The 18,295-nt window shown below is 47.0% G+C and overlaps 1 long non-coding RNA gene across 2 annotated transcripts in view; it reads left to right on the top strand.

The window, feature by feature from the left end:
* Window positions 1-9,618, top strand: part of LOC311437830 — an 81,406-nt gene extending 71,788 nt beyond the window's left edge. The window contains exons 2-4 of one of the 2 annotated variants that reach the window (XR_014693746.1): window positions 5,498-5,606; window positions 5,915-6,432; window positions 6,698-9,618. This is a non-coding gene — a long non-coding RNA (uncharacterized lncRNA). Of the gene's footprint in view, window positions 1-5,497; window positions 5,607-5,914 lie in introns of both variants that reach the window. The other variant, XR_014693747.1, reaches the window with a different exon arrangement.
* The last annotated feature ends 8,677 nt before the right edge of the window (window positions 9,619-18,295 follow it).

Genomic DNA, 18,295 nt, shown 5'->3' with positions numbered 1-18,295 from the left:
TGCTCTTAAATCTACTAAGGGAGAAGAGGTGAAGCTGTTGGGTCTAAAATTCAGATGCATAGAGAGACAAACCCTTGCCTTTTTCCTGGAGATGAGTTGGATACTGCATCACGCATCCCCTTTCCTTTTGAAGACCTAGGATCACTCTTTCTGTCTTATATATAAATTTTATGAGCCAATTGATGGCAGAAATACTTCTGCAAAGTCGAACCGTTATTTCACACAGACTTAGCCATCCATCTCCAAGCGTAGCTTCTCTGTGCTGTGCTGGACCGACCCTCAGGATGCCAACAGGGAGAGCTTGCATGCTCTGAACCATGAGTTGAGGAACAACTTTTTCATAAGGTGGATAACAAAACACTCACGTTTTGCCTGTAAAAACCTCTGTTGCTGACAGTTTGGAAGACCAGATCTCTGAAGGGAATGGGTGAGGCAGATGTGCACCAGGGCGAGGGGATGGCCAGGACCAGCTGCCTGTGACCCTAAGCAGGGGAGTGAGCCCAGCTCACCTCCAGGCATGCACAAAGCCCTCCTGTTTTCTCAGCAGCATCATCCACTGCTTCCTGGCTGGGGTCTAACACCAGCACTGCTGGACCCACAGCTGCTATTGATTTCTATTTCATGCCCATTGATAGAGGTGGTGCAGGTGGGAAACTCTGAGAGGAGGCATAAATAATAAACTACGAAAAGCTGCAGTGCTGGAGTGAATGAGAAGCAGTTTGGCATTTGCTGGAAAGCAAAGTTTAGCTGCTAATTTTTCAATGCACAGACAGTTTTGCTACAGAAAATGCTGTGCCTGCTTTTGCTGTTAGTTATGGAGAGGGAATTGGGAAGCAGTCCTGGGCCAGGGGAGAGAGAGGGATTGGAGCTGGTCCTACCTCTTCTCTTGTCCCTTTCCTCATGCTGCTCTCGGTTAGCAACAGCTCTGCTGCCAATTAGCAACCCCAACAAACTGACTAGCAATTAATGTTTTTAAACCAACATTTGTCATTATGGAAAAGGAACTAAATACTTTTTTTTTTTTTTTTTTTTTTTTTTTTTTAACTCACTATCCAGGTAGATTTACTGCGTGCGAGGCTGTTTGAATGGGAGGGAGGCCCCAGCAAGGGTCTGTCCAATTCAATATGCATTCATAATGTACGGCGGAAGGCTTGCCAGCAGACCTGGGCCAAGATCAGACGTTCCTCCAGTCCTGCCTCACACCTTTTTTTGGGTAGCTACTGCACAGTGCTGTGAACAAGGTCGTGTGCCAGGGCACAAGCAGGAAAAGGGCCGTGACATTTCAGAGATGAGTGCATGGAGCACGACCCTCCCCTCACGCATGGTTTGCGTGGTTGCTGGTGTTTACCAGAGCCGCAGGTCCAGCCCCACTAGAAGAACCCCAAGATATAGCCAAGGGGTTTTTTTTTTCCTTGAGAGGCTGCATTTGGGAGCTCATTTTGGAGTTAGGGTAGGGCCCGATGCGTGCTTGCAGCTGCACCATGCTGGGCACAGCTCACCCTGCTGCTGCCCGCCTCCTGCGCTGGCTGAGCAATTCCCTGGGTTTGCCATCGATAACCTTCAGCTTGGTGGGGAATAAAAGGGAAGAGCTCTGTGCAAGGCTCAGCAGGTTGTGAAAAGAGTAAGGAAAAGGTGCAGAAACTGCTTGGGGGAGTGAACAGGAGGCAGAACTGGAACCAGGAACCTGCAGCCTCTCTAGCTGCAGTGGACATTGGACCGGGCTGTATTAATACACCAGAGCCTGGTTTCACTCAGCACCCTGTGCTGATCTAGCAGGCTCTAAACACCATCTAAGATGATGGGAATCCACCAGAGGCTGCCCACACCTCCTGCCCTCGCCTGGGGGACAGGACTGTCTCCATCTCCTGTCCCTCTGGCTCCCTCCCCCACCAGCACGGTTGCCCACGGTGCAGATGGCTGTCTGGAAGCGTAATGACATTTACCAAAGGGGACCAGAAATGATCACTGAGGGACTGCAAATAATGAAGCCAATTCCTTTTATTGACACACGTGGAAGCTGTTTAATTTCGGATGTTGGCTGTCAGAAAATAGAGCTCTTCTGCGGAGGTTTTCTCAGGGAAGCAATATTGCGCTTGGTGTCAAGGTTCGTGCTCGCATTTAAAAGAGAGATATTCTCAGCTCTTAGATTTGAAGCTTCTTCATGACTCTAACCTATCACTTACACATTCAACATGCATCTAAGAGCCAGATCTGTCTCTGCTTGCAGACTACAATGATTTTTTGCCAAGGATTTCTTGCTAAGAAAGACGAGATACCAAATAACATGCACATTTTCATTCATTCCCTCTGAAAATGGAGCTGTAAGCCTAGCACTCAAGCTGGGCACTCGGTTGCCTTTCAGCCCCTGATTTCTGCTTTAGGCATTCTGCTTTTCCATTTAGGCCACGAAACTTGGTGTTCTTGGGGTTCCTCATGTGCTCTAAGGAGCTGTGACCTTTGCCACCACGCTGTTCAGTGAGCCAGGAGGAGCAATGTGCCTCACAGAGGGTGAACCTAAAGCTGAGCATCGCAGACTTGAAGACCAGGGAAACACCTCTTGTTAGGAGGGGCTGCAGGTGCAATTTCCCCCTTGCCTGCCTTTGGTGAATCCTGCCTCCATCAGCTTCCCTGGCCTTGTCCTGGGCAAGCACCAGTATTAATTGCTCCCTGAAGCTTGTGAGTGTGGGGTACCACCCAGCTACGCTGGCTGTCTCGAACTCCCACAAGATCCTAGAGAGTCCCCAGCACCCCAAAAACAGCATCACAAGACCAGGAGGTGCAGCAGAGGAGGTTTGGGTGCCCACCAGGGCTGAGAGGTGTCACTTGGCATCCACACCTTCGTGTTGGGAACTGGAAAAGAAGGATTTAATGGTTATTTTTGCAAGCATTAATGTGGGGGGAGGGAGAATGGTGGGCACTATTTTTCTGGGAGGGGGGAATCTCTTCTAAATGCCTCTGCAGCTTGGCAGTGCAGCCTGGCCCAGCCACCCCTGGGACTTTAATAGCAGCCTCCTCTCCGAGGACACACGTGCATTAGGGCTTATATCAGTGCTTCATTAAGGACAGGAGAAAGGCAACATGAGGGGTCATCAAATCCCCTCTCCTGCCATTGCAGGTAGCCGTGTCCTTTGCTCCTTATTACTGCAGGAGGGCAGAGGCAAATCAGTGGGGACCTGAGCTTGTGTGGGCAGGGGCAGCCTGCAAGCCCCCCAAAAAGCCACTGGGGAAAGACTGTGGTCCTTGTGCTTGACATCTGCCGGGGTTACATCCATCTCAGCTCAGGGCTGCCGGGAGGAGGCAGCCTGGCTTATTAATTTTTAGTGCGCTGCAATGCCGCTGCATGAAAAGCTATCATCATGAAAGCACCCAGCAGCAGGCAATCAGTGCTCGACCTTACAAAGGGACCTCTGTTGGGCTCAGCTTTCTCCAAAGGCCAGTTACAAACTACATTATTTATGTGGAAAAGTGTTATTAGCTGGGTTTCCTTTATTTTCTTTTTTTTTTCTTTTTTTCTTTTTTTTTTTTTCATGGAAGGATTTTAAGAGACTCTTTGTAAGGAGCGCTTAGAGGCTCTGGGACTTTCTCTCTCTCTGTTTCCTGGTGAGAGCAGATTTTTTATTTATTTATATATGTTTTTTACTGAATATTTCAAATGCCAGGAAGCGATATAACGTTAAAGCCAAGCCAGTCAATGGGTAATTGTGGCACCAGTCTAGCTGGTGTTAAGAATGACATTTTCTGTGTTATTACGAGAGCCTGGGAATTTTAAGAGTTTACCTTTTAACAGCCTCCCTAAGAACATGGGCACACATTAATGCTCGGAATAGGCAATTAAAAGCAAAAACGGCTGATGGCCTTGATGGCACAGGACTGGGTTCGGAATGAATTAGACCTAGAAACAGATGTCGGCAAGAAAGACCTTTGTAATTATTATTACTTAAAAAAAAAAAAAAAAAAGAGGATGAGTTGTGGCCAGTTCCTGCACTGCAGGAATCAGGGTGGGTTTTCTCCATCGTGGCGGTGGCTGGGTCTGCGCCTTGGGTTTATGGAGCAGAAGCTGTGGCAGGAAGCAAGCAGCTTCTTATGGGCTGCTCTGAACAGCACTGGACATCAGCATTAACCCATTAGTACCTTGATTTATTATTTATTTGGAATATATAATGGTAAGAACTGGGCTTCAGGTTCACCCAGTTGAACCAGAGCTTGCTCCAGGTCCAGGCTGGCTATGGCTCTGTGTATCTGTGCCTCTCTCTCTAGCCAATGCATGCAGCACAAATCTTTTCTACTGTGATTTTTACCGCCTCATTTTCTGCAAATATTTACAGCACTAATTCCAAATTAGCCTTTCTTTCCCCTTTCTTTCTTTTCTAATGCACAGAACGAGCCACTCGCTGAATATTCAGAATTTTAAGCAAAAGGCCGTGTCCGGCGTTTGCTATAAATATGTATAAATGCTTATTGGATCTTTACCAGTAGCACCTGTTTCTTCTGATGAGGCCTACGATACGGAAGAAAAATGCAAACAGGAGCCTTCTAAATGAAATGGCAAATTTAACCCATGTGAGGTGTGGAATACTAATGAGCAAGCGGAGGGCGCCGCGGCGCGTTCGAGAGCTCCCGGCACCGAGTGATGACCTTGCTCGGACGTGCGAAGAAGGGAGCCCTTTCGCTCGGGAGCAAATAGATGCCTCTGATTAATCTACAAACACCCAGCCTCTCTGGGGACCTTCCCAGCCAAGCAGGGGGAGATTAAAGAGCTCAGCCTCCCGAATTCAGCTCTGCAGTGGTTTTGCACCGAGCACCCCCCGCCCCAACCCACTGTTGCCTTCATTTGTCACGGCGCGCTCGTGTTAATAAAAATACCAGATTGGCACTGCGCTCCCTGCTGCAGCCTCAAGCTGGTCAATTATTCTGCTTTAATTACCCCCTTAAACCTGCTTTTTTACAGGCGTGGGCCTTTGCCGTGTTTACGGATAATAAAGCAATGAAGCGACGTGGTGATAAATTGCTGTTCTGGTTAGGGTGGGGACGGGATGTGACAAGCGACAGGCTGTGCAGGTGGGCATCCAGGGAAGTTTTGTGCATTGCTGTGTTTTGGAGAAACATTTTTTCCCCCCTCCCCCGGAGTGTCTTTGTCTCTCTTTTTGTTTCACAGCAATTTTGATGTTTGAACGTTAAGTTTGTCTTCTTCTTATGCTGCTGAATATGAAAATGCTGAAAGTGTCTTTGTTCAGCAGGTTAATTTTCTTTCTGATGATTAAAAGGAGATGATCATTTAAGAGAGCAGAATAAAAATTGCACTTGGGAATTTCACTAGACCAAGAAATAGAGTGGAAGTTTTTTAATAAGGGGCTGTCTAATTTGGATTTTTTTTTTTTTCAGCTAGAACACGGAAACTGCTTTCCATTATGTGAGATCAATAATACTCTTTTTAAACTCTCATTTTCATATTTAATCATCTGCTTAACATTGGTGCTGGATATTTCTGTAATTTCAGCTCGACCCTGAAATCCAGCACAGGGATATTTTCCGCCGTGACATCCTATGGAAAAACAGCAATTCTGTGAAGATCTCCACTGCTCTACACCAGGGAGAACAAAGTGATGGTGAGCAGAGGAGACACCGGTGTGAGGAGGGATGGGGTTCACTGTGGGAGGTGAGGACAAGCAGCAAACCCCAGTATGGGATCACTGCTGGAGCAAGCTGTAGCCCCAGGGGCCCCGAGCTCCCTGTGGTGTCCCTCCACCTTGCCACCAGTCACCTTCCAGTTCGGGCCTATGTTCCAGCTGGCACTCCTGTCACATATGAAAAATAACTCCCAAAACGTGGATTGCTGGGGCAAATGGTCAAAATTGCAGCCAGGATGTGTTTCTCTCCGTTTAGTTTTCAGTGTTTTTGTGGTGTTTTTCTCCAGAATGCAGAGAGACAGAACTGTTTCTTCCCGGCAAAAAGCGACGTCACCTCCCGTTTGCTGTGCTCTGGCCACCAGGACTCCTGTTTACCTTCACCAACACCTCCAAGACCAGAGATAAAATGGGGAGGGAGCCTCTCAGATGCTGTCATGGGACTGAATGGGGAAATCTGGGAGCAAGACCCTGTGGAGCTTTTCCCTCCACATCCCCATGCTGCTGTGGTCCTGCAGCTTATCCTTCACCAGACGATGTCCTCAGCTCATGGTGGCAAACTGGAGCCTCCAGACCGTGGTGGCCACTGGACTTGGTGGAGAAGGACACATGGCTGTCAGTGTGTGCCAGCCACCAGAGGCCATTGGGATCCAGGGCTCCTGATGTGCACAGATGGAAACCCTCTTAGAAAAGCTGCTAGAAGTAAAAGCCGTGTCACCCTGGAGCAAAGAGAGCTCCCTCAGAAGCAACATCTGATTTGCAACCCCTCCCTCCCCTGAGCACTGCTGAAAGGAGCCCTGTGTTATAGGTAAGGATGTGGCTGAGCAGCTATTGAAAATATGTGAAGCTGGAGAAAATAAATGGGGGAGAGCTGCAATAACTCTCAGAGCCACTGCTGGCCTCTTGAAACAACCATTTCATCACCGCACGCTGCCGTCGTCCCCTCACATTTACATACACAGCAAGCACGAGAAAGGAGCCCTGGGCAGCCAGGATGTGCAGTGCATTGCAGGGAAGCCGAAGTACGTGAAATGGGGGGGGGGATCATTCCTCAAACACACTTCTCCTTGCAGGGTACAGCAGAGGGGAGAGCTAATCCTGCTCCAAAGCACCTTGGTTCAGCATGTGGTCAGCTGCAGGAGAGCAGATCCTTCATGAGAAGGCCACGGGAGGAGACATCAAGCAAGGGGAGATGTCATTACCTGAAGTACCTTTACTCCCTCTCTTCCAGTTTTTTTCTAATATGTAGTGCTTTCTTTTCTTGTCTTGTCTTGTCTTTTTCTTGTCTTTAACAGTCCCTTGAAGGACATTTCTCCTATGAATATGGCCCAAAGATTGCATAAGCAAGGAGTCATATTCCAGCCATTTTTGTGCCTTGGGGTGAGGAGAACCGTGGTTAAACCCATGGTGCACAATGAAGCAACTCTTTTTTGTGGCTACTTGCTGGTGTTGTTTCAACCTGCCACTGACAATTCCCCAAGCTGCCCCTCAGGTTTTGCTAAATGGGGGGTCTTGAGTAAAACCTCCCAGTCACCTCCCTTGGGTCATTCGTGAGCTTCATTTTATCCCTTTTCTCCTTCTTCTGAGGTTAACAACGCTCAGTCACCTCATATTGAGCAGGTCCTGTACCTGCAAATCTCTTGGCCACCCTTGTCTGTGCCGTGCCTGGTTCACTGTCACCTTACTGAGCTGGTGAAAGATGAACGAACGCACTATTCAAGGTGGAGCCTGTCGTAGTCTCATGTAGCTGTCTGGTGAGGCTTGCTGGCTGACTCTCTGCTCCTGATCAAATGTTTCTTAGCATTCTCCTTGCACGGGGTTTTCTGACAGCAACCAAGCTCAGCACTGACGTTTCCATAGCACTGTCTGATGTAGTTGCCTGTTTCCCTTTGTGGTGTCACTTACACGTTAGTTTAATGTAGATTTTACAGGGATTCGACTGATCTACCGCTGAATAGGAAGTTACCATCCCTAAATGGCACTTCAGCAGCTACCTTGTGTGTCTGATCCGAGCCCACACCCGTTGCATTAGCTCATACTGACTCGAAGGTATTTCTTTCATCTTTCAGAACAGCCTCTCCCACAGTCTGAGCCCCCAGATCAGCTGCTGAGTGGTAGCTCGGAGCCGCTGTAGGCAACTTGATCCCTCTAGGTTATGTGCCCATCTCTACATATTGTTGGCAAAGAGCCTAGGAGACGCATGGCAAAAGTCACGGCAGCATCAGGGAAGTCCCCGGAGCACTGGGGTAACTGCCTGAAAAGTCCACTGCATGCATTGTCCAGAGGCTTTGCAGAAAATTAGTTGAATATGTAGACAAACGGACAATGCTGTAACTAATAGGAGGTTATGTTGGCTCCTGTAGAACTAACCGAAAATGTTGCCAGCTGGATACAAGAAAGGAAAAGTAATACTGAATAATTTATTTTTAAATAAAACACACATATGTTGCAAAGTGACTGGATTAAAGCTTTTGGGACTTGGGGAATTTTGAGGAATGCGTGTGAAATTCAAAATCTGCAGTGCGCTGAGTTGAAGATTAGGCTGTTTCCAACTTTGATATTTCCTAGCTCTCCCTCACCTGCCTTCAAATGGCCCTGGGCAGTTTAGGCTGTGTTATCAGATGTGCGCTGGACATGTCTGATGAATGCCAAGATCCCACAGTTTGAGCAGACAGCTACTGCTCTGATCTGAATTGCTGCAGACTTTGAACAGGCTGCGCTTAAGCTGGAAGTGGGTGGTCTGAGTTGTCTGCAGACAGTCTGACTTGAGAGGGATCTTATTCCTGGAGCATATCTAACACCATATATCAAAAGTTACTTTGATTCTTATCAATATTCTGGAGGCAAAACTTCAAAATATGCCATTAAAACAACGAGGCATGACTGATCTTTGTAAGAACTCTTGGGAATTTATTGTTCTCCTAAAGTCAAACAACCTAGGAACAGAAAATATATTTTCCAAGTAGATATCTAGGTTAAAGCAACATCCTCTGTGAAAAAAATAAAATACAATAAAAAAGGAAAAAAAAAAAAAAAAAGAAAAAAAAAACACACTTTGGAAAGTTGATTCTTCAGGCCTTCCAGACACTGCTTTTGTTGCACTTAGCAGCCTCCTGCTTTGGTAAAGCAAATCTCACGGTGCAGTTGACAATGACCTCCAGCAAGAGACGATTCCTTCAGTAAACAGCCAGCAAACACCCTATTAAAGAAAATATCCTCATTCCTTAAGTGACACGCAAGCTGAAATAATGGGCTTGTGCCGTCTTCTCTGTTTCTTCATAATGTATATTCAAAGCCCGAGGGGATTTTGCAGAAAGAGAGGAGGGCACGGATGGTCAGAGGGTAGATATGTAGCTATGTAAATCCAAAGACTGCTGTTATTTCATGCTCACTTATATTAGCTGAAGATAATATAAGTTCCTGCCCCACCTACATCAGAGATTCAAGTTGTGTTTGTAGTACTCTGTTGCTTGAAAATCTCCCTGAAATAAAGAAAAAAAAATAATACAAGAAAAAACAGGGAGAGAGAAAACTGCTGGGAGTTCTCTGCTCTCCTTAACTCTAACTTCTTTTGCTCGGATGAAGTTAATACAGTGTGTAACGTTGGAAGTCTCCTGATGAAAAATTCAACAGACAGTAGGTAAAAGAAGCCATTATCTAAACTTCTTGTTTGTCTCATTTGAAGGGGAGGTGTAAGGATGGTGGCAGAGAAAAACCCTACCAGGTCTTCCACAGACCTCATCGACTGTATTTCGAAACACTGGGGCTCACAGGCTGGACATCTGCATCCCTTCAGGGTCTGTCCTGAAATACTGGTTGGCCAAAATCTCCACAACTGCTTTGGGAAGTATCCAACAACTCCCTCATTTCAGCTGTAGCTTTTGGTTTTGCATGTGCATGGCAGAATGCAAAATGTGTTTCAGTTCACTTTTCAGCCGCGCTTTTTCAGATGTAATGGTTAATGATTTAAACATTTTTGTTCTGGAGATGGGCTTCTTAAAAAAAAAAAAAAAAAAGAAAAGAAAGAAAAAGAAAAAGAAAAAGAAAAAGAAAAAGAAAAAGAAAAAGAAAAAGAAAAAGAAAAAGAAAAAGAAAAAGAAAAAGAAAAAGAAAAAGAAAAAGAAAAAGAAAAAGAAAAAGAAAAAGAAAAAGAAAAAGAAAAAGAAAAAGAAAAAGAAAAAAAAAAAAAAGAATATCTCCTTGTATAATCATCCATAATAAAGCACAACATATTTCTGCAAGCACTTTGGGTTTGGGATTTGTTTGGTTTGTTTGTTTCTGATTTCACATTAAATTTACTGGCCCCAAACTCTGAGCTGTGTTTTTGTACTTGGGCTTTTACCAGCAGTAGAATGTCTCCTATAAACATGTTGTTAACTTGCTGGCATTATAAGCATTTCCTCCTCCATAGTTTTGCTGTGAAAGGACTCGGTAGATTTACATGAGCCTAACACACTTTCCTAGTGACACAGTTTTTCTGGTGACAGCATTTCCTGCAAGGCGCAGGCCTGTCTCCATGGTTTACACTATCTTCTGCCAGTGGGGAGAAGAATATACATCTGTGTTGGTCAACTATACAAAGAACAGCTGTTTTAGCCCCTACAGAGGTATCTTCCCCTTGAAGAGGATTGTTTGGTCTTGTCCTTACCGCTAACATTTTTTATCTTTTTCTCAGCCCCAGGGGAACCAGGGCTCATCCAATATCCTGAGGGAAAAGTATAAACGAGACAGCAAAACTGAAGTGCCCTGTGAGGTAAATGTGCAGGGGTCAGCTTCAGTGCTGTGCCCTGACCTTGGTGAGGTTACTTACCATAAAACTCTGTCTCGGCTTCGTTGTTTATCTCCAAAGAGCTGCCGGCCATTTACTGTCACCCTCCAGGAACAAGAAATATAATTGTCTTGCAGTAGCGGAGGCAGGTCTTTGGAGATCTGGCAAAACCTCATCTTTTGTGTGCACTGTCAGAATTTGAACTTTAATTCCTGTGAGAAACTTCAGGAGAAATATATTTGGGAGAGCACACATGGGACCAACAAGCCCTTCCTGCTCAATTCATCACGTTGCCCTGGGGAAGTTCTCAGGTGGATGGATCCCATCCTGGAGCTGGAGGACTTGAAGTCCACTGCCAGGCTATTGAATTCTGACAGATCCAGAAGGATGGTGGCATTACCAATGGTTTTGCATTATTCTGGCTGAGTGGCTTCATTTTAAAGCAAGTGCATGTGGGGTTTTGCTGCTTTGCTCTGCATTCAGAGGGGTTGGGACGGGGTTGCTGACAGGGCCGTTAGCACGTCTACGCGTGCTGTCTGCGGGGCTCGACAGGAGGACGGAAGGCAAGTGCCGATGAAGACTATTTTAAACAAAAAGCAGAGTGGAGACAGGCCAGAAACCACACTGCAGAGGTCCTTGGGGAGCCGCAATAATTCCTCTTCCTGGCCAAAGGCTACTTCCTGCTTGTCTGAGCAAACAATTCTGCCCAATTAGCGGGGTCCTCAGGCATCTCAGAATTAGGATTTGGCACCAATGCTGCTGTGCTCCTGAGCGGGTCTGGAGGGGAGGCTCACCCCCATCCTGCCCTCTGCAAGCGGGGCTGTGCGATGCTGCTTCTTTTGCAAATTCTTAGAGGGTTGCTGGGGCTGCAGCCCTTCACCACACCCAGCGCTGAGAAACTGGGCTGAACACCAAAATATCTGTCTCTGACTTTAAGCGTGATAGGGAGATGGGACCTTAGCTCTTGCTTTCCCAGCCAGTCTCCCCGTCAGTGGAAAAATCACAAAGTGCTCAGCTGTTGTGGTTTGCAATGCTAATATTTCAAGCCTGAGGAAGGGTTTGTTCCTGAGACAAAGATCGAAGTCTTTCAAATTGTATCAGTTGCTCCACACTGATGTTATCCCTTCCTATAGATCTGGCCTGGAAATGGTAACTATTCCCCAAAGGACAGGGGTTTTGAGACAGTCCTGACCTCTCCCCGAATGTACCGTGCTCATGAGAAGGGCTTTCACCAGGTGCTGTTTGCTTAAATAGAGTTCTGGTGACAGCACGGTTACGTAGGACCACTGGGGACAGGGTAGATAAGGAAGGAGCAATTGAAAAAAAAAACACCCTGAAAACAGATACGGAGGCACATCAGGAAGCCAGGGATGAAGATGAAAGAGCACCGGCTCCAGAGCTCTGAAAAACAGCCAAGGGAGAGAGTGCTGCGGGCTGAGAGTGCTGGAGGAAGCTGGTGCTGCTGGGCAAGGAGTGCTTTGGTCCTGGGATCACAGCTGCACGGCTGCCTGGTTTTGGTAAAAGCACCACTGCATCGGTGACTGCATTGCCAGCTTTGTTGCCCTAAGAGAAACAACCCGAAGACCTTGAGCATGATCAGATCAGTAGGGAATGTAATGGTTTATTGATAGTTTTGGGGATGGGGTGTTGGATGAATGGAAAGCTGGCAGAAGACAGAAAGCTTGCACAGGTTTGCCACCAAGGAAATTTGTGGCAGAGAGGCTGAATGTGGGTGTCCTAATCTCCAACTCAATGTCCTAATTGCTGGAGTGTCCTTGAGTTTCCTTCAGCAGGAAGCAGAAGGACTGCTGCAGGAGCCAAACTGTTCAGCTCTATCAATTACTTACAGCATTTTATTTATTTATTTTAAGTGGTTTTCTACCTCATTATAGGGTGAACCATCTTTAAGGTCTCTCTTAGAGCTATCCCCTGGTATTTAGGTTCAAACATTCCCTCCTTCAGTCCCAGTTCCTCACCTACTCACAAGCCCAGGGTACCGACTCTGTTGTGTTCCCCTTGGTGTGAATTTGGGAAAAAGATTTGCATTGAAGCCTAGGGCACTAACTGATGAAAAGTGACTCAGAAACATCTATGGCTCATAGCTCTCTGCCCTTATGAGTGCTGGCCAGGTGGGAGATAAGGGCGTGCTGAGCCAGCAGCCAGACATGGGCCAACAGGAGCAGATAAAGACATTCCTCCTCTTTCTCCCTTTCAGAGGTGCTTGCTTGGGTTTGCCTCCTCTTTATGCAGGTGATGAATTTTTCTTTGTCTGTTCATGAGAAACAAATCAGCAGGAGCGTTATCTTGGAGGCATCTACCCCTCTTCTGAATGTGGTTTAAATTGGCAAGCTGGATCAAAAGTTTGAGGGTGGAGAGGAACCCACAGGCCTTATCCTCATATAAACTTTGCTTCCTGAGCTAAAAATGGGTCCTACACCTTCTGCATAAACTTAACCTTCCTTTGCCATCTCCCAGGCAGCTATTTGCTTGGAGCAAGTAACGAACTCCTCTGTTCATGTCCTGCCCTGACTGTGTCAAAGGGAATCTTCCTCTTTCTCCACCTCTTTTTCCCTGTCCCTCACCACCACCCACCCAAACCTGCTCTGCCTTCCAGGGTCTTGGAGGTTGGAGGTCTCCTTTGATCCAAGGCTTAGCTCTGGGAAGAATAACTCGCTCCACCTGGGATATGTCCAGCCATTGTTATCTTCTTGCCTTTGAAGCTGCCTGACTGCAGCGCGCTTCTCTGCACCACTGTCTTTACTCCTCCAGGTCCTTTTAACAGCCCCTTCACATCTGCCTTTGCCTCCACCCCAGGCATTTGGCATTGCGATACCAAACAGGGAAGCAGAGATGCCTGTAACGTTAATAAAATATTCCCCTTCCATCCCATCGGCTGGAGTCACTGGCTCTGGAAGGAGGCCTTGCTGGCTGCAACGAGGGCTGCTTTTGTTCGCCTGGTGTCCCAGCAGCTCGCTTTCCCACGAGGGGAGCTGCCACGACCCAGAGCGCAGAGCAGCATGGCAGAACAAAATGAGAACAGCTACTCCACTACAGGCTGGAAATGAGCCCAGGTGAAAAGCTCTGCTCCAAGTAGCTCTGAGCTTTGGAGAGAAGTTTTAACTCCACACCAAGAACTGAGTAGGAAAGTTTTTGTTTTGTTTTGTTTTGTTTTGTTTTGTTTTGTTTTCCTGAATATATGTGTCCTCTCCTCATCACCAGGGTACCCAGGCACCCCGAAGTCCTCCAGCAGTGACAAAAGCAATATGTGCTAAACGTTTTGGTATTCAAAAGCTGATCAGGATGATGTGATGTTGAACCTGAGTGTTTTATTATCCACCCAATGATCAGCAGTGCCTTTGCAGAAGGACAGTCATTACGGAGGACCGCAATTCATCTCCAAGTGAGTGGTGCTTAGCTGGAAGTAAATGAATTCTTCATTCAGTTTGGCCTTTGCTCCTGACAAGTGGTTGAATCCCCTCGCCCCGACCTCACTTACTGAAAATGTCTCTTTGTTTAAAGTCATGGGGAGTTCATTAGAGGTGCCTGCCCCTATGCAACTAAAGATTAAGGTGTGCGTGCATTAGCCAAAGCAAAACACACCAGGCCAAGGAGAGGAAATAAAATGGGCTGTATTCACTACAGCTGAGTACAATTGTGTGTTGCCACACACCAGTGAATATGGCCCTGGATCTCTTGCATCTGATTCTGCACAGGAATAATTCAGGAATGAATATGGGATCTATTTGCATTTCAGCCTGTGGGACTCTGAGCGTGACTCCCGGCGGAGGTTGCTTGGAACGGAGCCCACGAAGCCCCACTGAGATTCCCATTGAGATACATATAGACCATTGTGTATTGCACATTAATGCAGAGTAATTATGTCGTACTGGAAACCTTTCAAGTCAGCATTCATCATTCAGAAATCGTCTTAAACCAGTTTGTGCTGCTCTTGTGCTTGAAAGTGAATTGTGCAAAATTGGCAGCCATAACCACCACTGCAGCAGAGCGTATAAAAGCCCTTTCATTGTGGAGTTAGTGGTTTCACTGTAACTTCCCTGTCTCATCAGTGAGCACCATAATTCTCTGTGAAAAAAAAATAAAAAATCTATAAATGCTGAAACATCCTGAGCCTTTGATTTGCTGAGGGTGAGTGACTCCAGCCCGAGCAGTGGGATCATTGCTTCACGTCTCAGGTGTACCATCAGCAAGCCTGGATGGAGGGGCCAGTGCAAGTCGGTCCAGATTGCACTCTCCAGGTGGCACGGCTGTTCTCGCTGGGAGCAGGGTGGTAGGAGGAACGTCATCCCCAGCAGCAGTTCTCTGCTTGAGCTAACACAGAGGCAAGCAGGCATTTGCAAATATCGTGCTTGGCAAATTCTCCAGGGCCTCTGTCACAGCTGCAGCACAAGAGAGATGATAATGAATATCTCATCTGTTCTGCGGCCTTTTGGCTGCTCCTGAGTTTGTGGCAGGACTGCAGTACTCAGAGAGCAAGTCTCCAGCCTTGTGCACCAAATTAGGTGGTAAAAAATAATTGGGAAGCAATTTATGGCTTAGTTTCATTATGTTGTTTTTAATTACTTTAGGAGCTGCAGCATGCTGCAGACCTATAATATATGAAATCAGCCTCAGGACTCCTTTGGAAAAGGGCAGAAATAAGGAACTTCAAAGATTTCAGTTTGTGAAGATCTTCCAGCTACAATCAGGTTTGAAATCCAGTCCTATATTATGTCAGTGTCCAGAGTGGCAATGAAGAAACATCCGTCAGGGTAGCTAGTGGTGTGAAGGTCTGAAAGGAAGATAAAATCCTCTGGAAATGTAACTCAGACATAAAATGCTGTTCCCACTACATTCAGCGCCAAAACCATCATGGATCTCATTGCAGCCACATTTTTACCAGGCTCCAAATTTAGTGGAGCTGCTCACACGCTTACACCAAGCGTCTTAATAAGCTTTTGAAAACTTGGAGCCTTAACTCATGGTCCCAGCTGCTGGAGGTGGGAAAGATATATTAGTCCAGCTTTTTGCCATGTGGAAGACTGCTCTCTACATGACATTAATTGCTCTCTGCCTAGCTTAATAAGAGTCTGTTTTCAGCAGCCCAACATAACCATGTAATCGGAAGAATTTCTGTTTATTGTTAAATGTTTTCATGCCTAGAAAATGAGGACTTCTGGAATGTGTCTGATGGCAACATGACATGGGCACTGGGAGTGAGCACAAGTGTCTGGATTGCTGAGCTTGGATTTGCTCTGCAGCCACCCCATGCCATGCTCTGGGCTGCAGATGATTCAGAATTTAATTTCAGATTAAGGACCCTGAGGCAGCATGGACTTTTCATTATAAGTGAGGAAACAGTGTGCTGCTTATGCTGCCTGCTTGCATGTGCTTTGTGTGTGCAAGTGCACAAGCAAAACTGACGATGCTCCACGATCAGAAATGATGAGCAGCAGGGATGTGTCCTGACCACAAGCAGGACTGCAGGGATGAAGGTGAGCTGTCAGGTGTGGTGCTGCTTTCCCACAGCAGGGATGGCATGAAAATGGCACTAGTAAGGCCTTTGTCCCCAGGAGAGTCCAATGCCAGCTGTATGTGCTGCTCCCCACAGTTACTGTCATGCAAGGAAGGAAAGGACAGTCCAGCCTTTGGCGTACCAGCTTACAATTTAGGATGCTGTCACCTTGTCTATGTCTCTAGGAATCAGCGTCCCCTCTGCTGTTTTCCACCCCAGGAGGTTGTCATGTGTGTTGTGCACAGGGAAAGGGCTTAAAAAAAAAAAAAAAGAAAAAAAAAAAGAGAGAGAGAGAGAGAGCGGAACAAAAATGTCAAACTGATGATGGTTTTTAAACACCTCCCAAGCTAAATAAATGGGCACTTATCTTGTTCGTTCTGCCTGAGCACCCCCGCACCCCCACCCCAAACCCCAAACCAGGCTCCACCTCCTCTCACCTGGCTCTAATTAGTGCTGGAAGAAAACCAACAGAACCCACTGGGGAGGCAATGTCAGCAACAGGCATTTCTCGAAGGCACTTTTCCCTATTGGCACTCACTGCAGAAAGCTGACGCAGTGGACGCGCAGGCTGTGTCCTGCCTCTGCAGCGCATCCTGCTATAAGCATTGTGGCAAGTGCCCAGAGCACTCAGCCATTGAACAGTGCTGCTGGTGGGGACATTTATTCTTCACCAAGTCTGTCTGAGCCAGAAAAGTTACTGTTTTGGCTCTTCCCTCTTCACCCATGAGCATTTTCTGATTCTCAGGCAGCTACCTGCATGTGGAGGAAAAGGGAGGCAGCACAGAGCAAAATCACTGATTTTTTTCCCATTGCATCCTGCACGTTTCTGAGGGGAGAGCTCTGCAAAGGCTCAATACAAGTCTTATGCACAGGATCCACAAAAAGCAGTAAATATGGCACAGAAGCGTGCTTTGTGCGTTCTGCCTGAGAAAAGTGTTTTAGAGCAACTAGGGTTTCAAAGCTTCCTTCGATAGGACGCTTCATTCCCCACGGGATTTCGGGCACCGTGAGGCCTAGCTAGCTCAGCAAATGTATTTACTTTTGTGAAGCAGAGAGCCACAAGGCAGGAATTCACAGCAACCCCAGCTTCTCCACACAGAACCAATAACATTACGAGCACCGCAGGGCAGCTGTGAACAAGGGCTGCTTTTACAGACGGGAAAGTGTAATACAAAGTGATTCTCGGCCACAGGAAAAGGGAAAATCGCCCAGGTATATGTGCAGTGGGAACTGCAAACTGGATTTTTTTCTGAAAAGTTTAATAATTCTGTGTTATTTCATGAAAGCTTTCCGGTGTTGTAAGTAATAACCTCCTCCCCCACCGTCCCGACATGTTAAAGTAATTAGATTGCAAAATGCAATGGCTCTAGAATGCATCTATGGCCTTTGTTACTGAGTGGGATTTTTTGGTTTGTTTCTTTACCCCCACGATGAGTCTAATTGAAATCCAAATGAAATCAGAGGATAAAATAAATGGTGACAAGCTGGGTGCTCCCTCCGGGGCTGTGGCCCCACTGACACACACGTTTTGCTCACAAAACTGCTAGGAAATGTAAAGCCAAATTAGAAAGCCTTAATATGCCAAGATGCTGGAGGAGATGTCTGGCTGCTCCTCAGGAACCACTTCTCCGGATCAGCCCTGTACGTGCGAGGATTTTCCCTTCGAGCCAGCCCAGCACAGCAGCGTCACTAAATGAAATTAAACAGGGATCGCCAGCGCAAGGAAAAGAGGCAGAAAGTCTGCCATTCCCCGAATGAAGGGCTGCAGTGTATCGCCCGGCCAGGCTGGCATGAAATCCCAGCCGTCGGGGAAATAGCAACGTTAGGCTATTTTCGACAGATCGGGCAACACCGGGGCTATGTTGAATTTAATTAAAGAATTGTGTAACGGCTTTATGGTTGTTTTATTGCTGCTTGACCAGAGAGGAGCTTGGATGTGAAGCCAGGTGCTTCCCAGAGCGCTGAGGGACATGGAGGAGGCCTGCTCCTGCTCCCACCATTTCGAATCCACCGGGAGGGCAAAAGCAGAGGCCTCAGTCCCAAAAGGGCCCGGTGCTGAGCTATCAGGAGGGGGAGCTCTGACCCCACAGCCCTTCTTCTGCTCACAGCTTCCATCCCAACACCCTCAGTCCCTCCCAGGCTGTTTTGGCTTGTGCGTTAGCACCCATCCCCATCCCCACCTGCTCTAGTGAAGGCCTCTGGGGGACTTTCCCCTGGAGCCAGCACAGAAGCCGGGCTTAGTCCGTGCTGGGGGATCCCTTTCCCCAGCTCAGCACAAAACATTGATCCTGTGGCCCTCTCCGTGCTTGTGGTGTACTGGGAGAGATTTTTGTAAGAAGTTGATGGAAGTTTTTAACACATGTATCTCTAACGCTGAATGGGATGTGTCTT

Source organism: Aythya ferina, assembly GCF_964211825.1.
Source record: "Aythya ferina genome assembly, chromosome: 5".
NCBI classification, from domain to species: Eukaryota; Metazoa; Chordata; class Aves; order Anseriformes; family Anatidae; genus Aythya; species Aythya ferina.
The sequence above is the reverse complement of the archived record's forward strand: the minus strand, read 5'-3'. Positions and strand labels throughout refer to the sequence as shown.